The sequence below is a fragment of the Tamandua tetradactyla genome, chromosome 7, assembly GCF_023851605.1.
Source record: "Tamandua tetradactyla isolate mTamTet1 chromosome 7, mTamTet1.pri, whole genome shotgun sequence".
NCBI classification, from domain to species: Eukaryota; Metazoa; Chordata; class Mammalia; order Pilosa; family Myrmecophagidae; genus Tamandua; species Tamandua tetradactyla.
The window spans coordinates 73855477-73864556 of NC_135333.1; positions in this window are offsets into that span (position 1 = coordinate 73855477).

A 9080-nucleotide genomic window follows, 5' to 3' on the forward strand; every position below is an offset into this window, starting at 1 on the left:
GATTTCTTTCCTGGAACTGAGTGTGAATAGGAAAAATTATAATTTTGAAAGGGCCAAGATAATTTTAAGGCTATGGGGTGACTTATTTAAACGGTTTGACCAGGACTCACCTAAGTCTTTATCTGCGTGCAATGCTATATAAACTGAGTCTTAGAGAGTCGCTGGTTCCAGGTGTTTCCAGCCTGAGTCTGTATGTATATTTTTGCAGAATGGCTGCCTTCGGAACGTCTATTTTTTTATACTACTAATCCTGGTTTTTCAACGAGACAGAGCCCTGTAGCCAGTCCCAGTTTTGCTAGGTGTGCTCAGTGAATGAGAACGGAAACAAACCTGATCAACTGGATTATGATTCCTGCACCTGACTGGGTAAGGACAGTAGACAGATGTTATTATACAAAGCCAAAGAATATGTAGGCAACTGATCCAATACAGAACCTGAGTGTTAAGATACTGGAGTGGAAATTGTGCTGGATTTATATTAGAACAATCTGAATTTGAATCTTAGCTCTCTTTGTGAAGACTTTGATCAAATAATGATTTCTCAATGATTCAGTTTTCAGTGACTTTGACCAAAACACTCTATTTTCCAAAGATTCAGCTTCCTGTGAAAATTGGGAATACAAAGTTGTTGTGAGGATTAAATGAGATAATGTATATGAAATTATTTTGTCTGCAAAGTGTTATATAAATGGAAAGTGTTTTGAATTTTAGATTATAGACTTGTTAACAAGTAGTATGTTAATACTAAGTTTAATAAACTATAGTTTATACATGGCCCACTATAGTCCGTGGTTTACATTAGGGTTCATGTTTCTGTTGTATAGTTGCATGCTTCTGTGTTTTTTATTTCATTCTAATAACGAATATAAAACTTAAAATTTCCCTTTTAACCGTATTCAAATATATAATTTAGTGGTGTAAATTACATACACCATACTGTGTTACTATCACCACCATTCATTACCAAAACCTTTCAATCAACCCAAATAGAAACTCTGTACAATTTAAGCACTAACACCCCATTCTCTACTTCCACCCCATCACCTGGTAACCTATATTTCTGGCTCTATGAATTTGCTTATTCTAATTATTTCATACCAGTGAGATCATACAGTACTTGTCCTCTGTTTGGCTTATTTCACTCAACGTGATGTCTTCAAGGTTCACTTATGTTGTTGCATGTATCAGGACATCATTCTATTTTTTTGGATTGGCAGGCTCTGGGAATCAAACCTGGGTCTCTGGCATGGCAGGCGAGAATTCTGTCACTGAGCCACCGTTGCTCAGTGTTGCCCGCATCATTCCTTTTTATAGCTGAAAATATTCCATTATATATATTTTTATATATCATATTTTATTTATACATTCATCAGTTGGTGGACATTTGGGTTGCTTCTGTCTTTTGGCAATTGTGAATAATGCCACTACAAAGATTGGTGTGTAAAGGTCTGTATGAGTACCTTCTATCAATTCTCAATACCTAGCAGTGAGATTGCCAAGTCATATGGTAGTTCTATGCTTAGTTTTATGAGGATCCACCAAACTGTCTTCCACAGTGGCTGCACCTTTTTTTATTGCCATCAGCAATAAATGAGTGCTCCTATTTCTCCATATCCACTCTAGCACTTGTAATTTTTGTTTTCTTCATACTAATCATTCTAGTGGGTGTGAAATGGTATCTCACTGTGGTCTTGATTTCCATTTCCTGAATGGCTAATGATCTTTCCACGTGCTTTCTGGCCATTTGTATATCTTCTTTGGAGAGATGTCTCTTCAAGTCTTGCGTCCAATTTTAAATTTGGTTGTTTATCTTTTTGTTGCTAAGTTGAAGGATTTCTTTATATATTTGGGATAGGAAACCTGTATTAGAAGTGTAGTTTCCAAATATTTTCCCTCATTCTGTAGACTGTCATTTTACTTTCATGATAAAGTCCTTGGAGTCATAAAAGTTTTAAATTTAGATGAAGTTTCATTTATCTATTTTTTGTTTCATTGCTTGCACTTTGGGTGAAAAGTCTAAGAAACCACTGTCTAACACAAGTTCCTAAAGATGCCTCCCAAGATTTTGTTCTAGGAGTTTCATAGTTCTGGCTCTTATATTTAGGTCTTTGATCCATTTTAAGGAGATTTTTGTTCAGGCATTCTTTTTGAAAATGGAGATCCAGTTTTCCCAGCATGGTTTGCTGAGGACATCATTGTTTCCCAATGGCATGGACTTGGCACCCTTGTCAAAAATCAGTTGACCATAAACGTGAAGATTGATTTCTGAATTCCCAGTTCAGTTACATTGGTCTCTATGTCTGTCCTTGTGCCAATACTGTTGTTTGCATTACTGTGGCTTTGTACTAAATTTTAATATTGGGCAGTGTAGGCACTCCTACTTCATTCTTCTTTTTCAAAGATGGCTTTGGCTATTCAGGGCCCCTTACTCTTCTATATAAAACTTTTTTTGCAATCTTATTTAGCTATATTTACATACTATATAATCATCAAAGTACACAATCAGTGGTTCACAGTATCACCATATAACTGTGCGTTCATCACCACAATTGATTTTTTAACATTTTCATTACTCAAAAAAAAAGGAATAAAAATAAAAATAAAAAAGAACACCCAAAATATCCCATACCATTTACCACCCCCATTATTATTTTTTTGTCTTTACTTTCTTACTCATCTGTCCATATACTGCATAAAGGAAGTGTCACTCACAAGGCTTTCACAGTCACACATTCACACCATAAAAGCTACATAATTATACAATCATCTTCAAGAATCAAGGCTATTGGGTTGCAGTTCAACAGTATCATGTATTTCCCTCTATCTATTCTAATATACTAAAAACTAAAAAGGAATATCTATATAAAACATAAGAACAACTTCTGGATCACCTCTCCACTCTGAAATCTGTCAGCCACAGAAACTTTATTTTGTTTAATTTCTCTTTCCCCTTTTGGTAAAGAAAGCTTTCTCAATCCCATGATGCTGGGTCATACTCATCCTTGGAAATCAGATCCCAGTTTACTAGGGAGACTTCCACCCATGTGAGTCATATTCCATGTAAGGGAGTGGGTAGTGAGTTTACCTGCAGAGTTGCCTTAGAGAGAGGCCACATTTGAGCAACAAAAGAGGTTCTCTGAGGTGACTCCATAGGCGTAATTATAAGCATAACTTTTCCTTTGCAGGAATAAGTTTCATAAGGTCAAGCCCCAAGATTGAGGTTTTAGCCTATTAAATTGGTAGTCCCCATTGTTTGCAGGAATATCAGGAATTCCCCAGATGGGGAAGTTTAATATTTCCTCCTTTCTCCCCAGTCCTCCAAGGGGACTTTGCTAATACTTTTTTATTTTCTGCCCAGATTAGTCTGAGATATATTGGGGCATCTCACTAACCTGTACTAACAAACAAGATCTCACTCCTTATTCAAGGTTTCATGTAATTATGGTGTTCAAAAAAACTGACCATAAGGGTTAAATTAGATAGTGTGTGCTACAGAAAATATAAATTTTCTACCAAATAAGTATCTCTTCCTTTAGTCTCACACAGAAGTTGAAGTTTTAAAACACAGTCAATATCATCATTTACCTTTAGTTTGATTTACCTTAGTCCTAACCAGATCAGCTTCATTCATATCTCTAATTAAAATATAATCTCTTTTTTAGCTTTTTAAACCATTGCTATATGGGGTATTGGGTAGTGCTGATTTTCATAGATGCAGAACTCTTGCTCTAAGTCTCAGGTGTCACACAGATACCTGAAGTTCCGGGCAATGACAAATTATAAAAAGAGCTCTGCATCTCAGAATTTAGAAATACAAGTTACAACTCAGGAATAGATGTTGCTGCTGTAAGGGCTTATAATCTAGGAACCTTTAGACTAAGTCTAAATAACCTATGCTCTCAAATTCTCAGAGTTTGCACATTATAGTTAATTCATGTTAGTGAGATGTTATAATATTTGTTCTTCTGTTTCTGGCTTGTTTAACTCAACATACTGTTCTCAAGATTCATTCACCTAGTTGCATGCCTCACAACTTCATTTCTTCTTGCAGTTGCTCAATATTTCATTGTATGTATACACCACAATTCATCTTGCATTCATCAGTCAATGTACCCTTAGGCTACCTCCCTCCATTGCAAATCGTGAATACTGCTGCCATGAGCACAAGTGTGCAAATGTCCATTCATGTCCCTATTTTCAGTTCTTCCAAATATATACCTAATAATAGAGTTGCAGGATCATATGGCAACCCTATACATAGCCTCCTGTGGAACCATCACGCTAACCTCCAGAGTGACTGCACAATTCTATTTCCCTACCAACAGGGAATAGGTACATCTCTCTCTCTCCACATTTTCTCCAGCACTTGTATCTTTCTGTTTATTTTTAAACAGTTTTATTCATTCCCCATACAATCCATTCTAAGTAAATAAAGAATGGTTCCTGGTATAATCACATAATTATTCATTTACCACCACATTCTATATGATAACATTCCCATTCCTTCTGCAAAGAAAGAAGAAGAAAAACATGAAGAATTAAAAAATAAATTAAATAAGAGGGAGAAACAACAACAACAAGAACCCCATACCTCTCTACTATTGACTTTGAACTTTAGTATATTGCTTTTGTTTAATGGAAGCATATTACATTGCTACTGTTAACTATCGACCCTGATTTGTATGGTTTTATTTTTTCCATATATCATCCCATTTTCAACACCTTGCAATGTGGACATTCACTTGTTCTCCCACATGTAAAACAATTTATATTTTTACATTTAATCACCATCATTGTCCAGTCTAAGTTTTGCTAAGTTATAGTCCCAGTCTTTATCGTCTGTCTTTCCTTCCAGTGTCATACATGCCCTAAACTTCCACTGTCAATCATACTCACAATCAGCTATGTTCGGAGTATTTGCAATACTGTGCTACCATCAGATAGTATTGTACTGTCCATTGTGGATCTTCACAATCAATCCTTGAACATTCTGTACTCCATCAGCATCAAACGCCCAATCTCTACCCTCTTCCTATCTCCTGATAACCTGTGTTCTCAACTTTAACTCTCAAAGTTTGATCATTAATGTTAGTCATATTAGGGAGGTCATATAGTATTTGTCTTTTTGTTTCTTGCTAATATCATTCAACATAATGTCCTTAAGTTTCATCCACATTGTTGCATGTATTATAACTTTATTCTCTCTTACAGCTGCATAATATTATATCATATGGATACATCACAGTTTGTTTATCCACTTATACACTGATGGATATTTGGGCCATTTCCATCTCTTGGCAATTGTAAATAATGCCACTATAAACATTGGTATACATGTGTCCATTCATGTCCCTGCCTTCAATTCCTCCAAATATTTACCTAGTAATGTGATTGTTGGACCATATGACAATTCTATACTTAGCTTCCTGAGGAACTGCCTTCCATAGGAGTTTCATGTTTCTATATTCCCACCGACAATGGATAAGTGTAGCTATTTCTTTACATCCTCTCCAGCACCTACAGTTTTATGTTGTTTTTTGTTTTTTTATAATAGCCATTCTAGTTGGTGTGAGATGATATCTCATTGTGGTTTTGATTTGCATTTCCCTAATAGCCAGTGAAGTTGAGCATCTTTTCATATGTTTTAAATCCATTTGTATTTCTTCTTCAGAAAAGTGTCTATCATGTCTTTCACCCATTTTTAAATTGGGTTGTTTATCTTTTTGTAATTGAGTTGTGTCTATCCTGGATACTAAACCCTTATCTGATATGTGGTTTCCAAATATTGTCTCCTATTGTGTGGGCTGCCTTTTTACTTTCCTAACAAAGTCCTTTGATGCAGAAAAGTGTTTGCTTTTGAGGTGATCCCATTTATCTTCTTTCATTGCTTGTGCTTCAGGTGTAAGGTCTAGGAAACCATCTCCTATCACAAGATCTTTAAGTTATTTCCCTATATTTTCATCTAAAAATTTTGTGGTCTCAGCTCTACTCTTTAGGTCTTTCATCCATTTTGAGTTAATTTTTGTATAAGGTGTGAGATAGGGATCCTCTTTTATGCCTTTGGATATGGATATCTGGTTCTCCAAGCACTGTTTGTTGAAGAGGCTGCTCTGTCCCAGTTGAGTTGACTTGACCACTTTTCAAAGATCAATTGTCTGTAGATAAGAGGGGCTTAATTTTATTCCATTGGTCAGTATATCTATCTCTATATTAGTACTATTCTGTTTTGACCACTGTAGCTTTGCAGTATGCTTTAAAGTCAGATAGTGTGAGACCTCCTGTTTCATTTTTCTTCTTTAAGATATTTTTAGCTCTCTGCCCAATAAATTTGGTTATTGTTTTCCTTTTCTGCAAAATAAGTTGTTGGGATTTTAATTGGTATTGCATTGAATCTATAAATCAATTTGGGTAGAATTGACATCTTAACAATATTTAGTCTTCCAATCCATGAACATGGTATTTCCTTCCATTTATTTAAGTCTTCCATGATTTCTTTTAGCAGTTTCTTTTAGTTTTCTGCATGTAGGTCTTTTGTGGCTTTGGTTAAATTTATTCCTATATATTCAGTTTTTTTGGTTGCTATTATGAATGGATTTTTTTCTTGGTTTCCTCCTCAAATTGTTCATTATTAGTGTATAGAAACACTACTGATTTTTTGCATGTTAATCTTATACCCTGCCACTTTACTTGCTCATTTATTAGCTCTAGTAGCTTTGCTGTAGATTTTTCAGGATTTTCACCATATATTATGTTATCTACAAACAGTGAACCCCTTTTATTTCTTTCTCTCCAATTTGGATGACTTTTATTTCTTTTTCTTGCCTAAGTGCTCTAACAAGAACTTCCGGCACAATGTTGAATAACAGTGGTGACAATGGGCATCCTTGTCTTGTTCCTGATCTTAGAGGGAAAGCTTTCAGTCTTTTCCCATTGAGTATGATGTTAGCTGTGGGTTTTTCATAAATTCCCTTTATCATGTTGATGAAGTTCCCTTCTATCCCTATCCTTTGAAGTGTCTTCATCGAGAAAGGATGTTGAATTATGGCAAATGCCTTTTCTGCAGCAATCAAAATGATCATGTGGTTTTTCAACTTTGATTTATTGATGTGGTACATTACATTAATTTATTCTCTTGTTGAGTCAACCTTATAAACCTGGTATAAATCCCACTTGTTCATGGTGTATAATTCTTTTAATGTGCTGCTGGATTTGATTTGTGCATATTTTGTTGAGGATTTTTGTATCTGTATTCATTAAAGAGATTGGTTGGTAATTTTCTGATCTGGTACTGTCTTTGCCTGGCATTAGAGTTATGTTGGCTTCATTGAATGAGTTAGGAAGCTTTCCCTCCTCTTCATTTTTTTTGAACAGTTTAAGCAGGATTGTTACTAATTCTTTCTTGAATGCTTGGTAGAATTCAGGTGTGAAGCCATTTGGTCCCGGACTTTTTTGGTGGGGAACTTTTTTGATGAACGATACACTCTCTTTACTTGTGATTGGTTTGTTAAGGTCATCATTTCTTCTTGAGTCAAAATTGGCTGTTCATGCTTTTCTAAGAAGTTGTCCATTTTGCCTGTGCTGTCTACTTTGTTAGCACATAGTTGTTCATAATATCCTCTCATTATCTTCTTTATCTCTGAGGAGTCAGTGATTATGTACCCTCTCCCATTTCTGATTTTATTTATTGGCATATACATTTATATCCACCCACCCATCCCTGCCTCTCTCTGTCAGCCTAATTAAGGGTCCATCAAATTTTATTGATTTTCTCAAAGAACCCACTTCCAGTTTTGTTGATTCTATCATTTTCATGTTCTGAATTTCATTTATTTCTGCTCTAATTTTTGTTATTTCTTTCCTTCTGTTTGCTTTGGCTTAGTTTGCCTTTCTTTCTCTCATTCGTCCAGACATACATTTAATTGCTTGATTTTTCTTCTTTCTTCTTTTTTAGTATAGGCATTTAGGGCAATAAATTTCTCTCTCAGCATTGCCTTTGCTGCATCCCATAAGTTTTGATACATTGTATTTTCATTTTCATTTGCCTCAAGACATTTACTGATATTATCTCTTAAAACTTTTTCCTTGACTCACTGAATGTTTAAGAGTGTGCTGCTTAGCAACCTTTTATTTGTGAATTTTTCAACCTTCAACCTGTTATTGATTTCCAACTTCATTCCATTATGGTCTGAAAAAGTGTTTTATATAATTTCAATCTTTTTAGATTTATTAAGACTTGCCTTGTGACCCAACATATGGTCTATCCTGGAGAATAATCCATGAGCACTTGAGAAAGACATGTATCCTGCTACTGTTGGGTGTAATGTTCCATAAATGTTTGTTAATTTCTGGTTCATTTTTCATATTGTTCAACATCTCTGTTTCCTTACTGATCCTCTGTCTAGATAGTCTATCCATTGATGAGAGTAGTGTATCTGTCTCCATATATTATTGTACAGGTGTCTACTTTTCCTGTCAGTGTTGTAAGTGTATACTTCATATATTTTAGGGCACTCTGCCTTGGTTCATAGACATTTATGATTGTTATATCTTCTTAATGAATTGTCCCTTTTATTAATGCATAGTATCCTTCTTTGCCTTTTTTAATTGTTTTACATTTGAAGTCTAATTTGTCTGATATTAGTATAACTACAACCACTATTTTCTGGTTGTTGTTTGTGTGAAATATCTTTTTCCAACCTTTCACTTTCAGCCTATTTTTTTTTTCACAGAACGTGGTGTTTATGATACAAATTAGATCTCACACAAATACAATCTAAACAGAAAGGAGTCAGAAACTGAGAGAATATTTCAATCTATAATAGCCAATATTGGTATAGAAAGTATGTATGTGAAGATTTTTCTCAATTAAAATAAAAAAAAAAACAGTCAATAACAGTGGCTCAATGAACCAGTTAGAGTTTCTAAACACTGGAATTTATCACATGTGGAATTTTTGAAGATGTCTATGGAAAAATATATCAGAAAATGTGAATACTTGGTGTTAGGTTTTGTAGAAGCTCTTTATTGGCAGAGCTAAGAATAAGAAAAATTAGCTGGAAGTTGGGATCCATGATATGCCT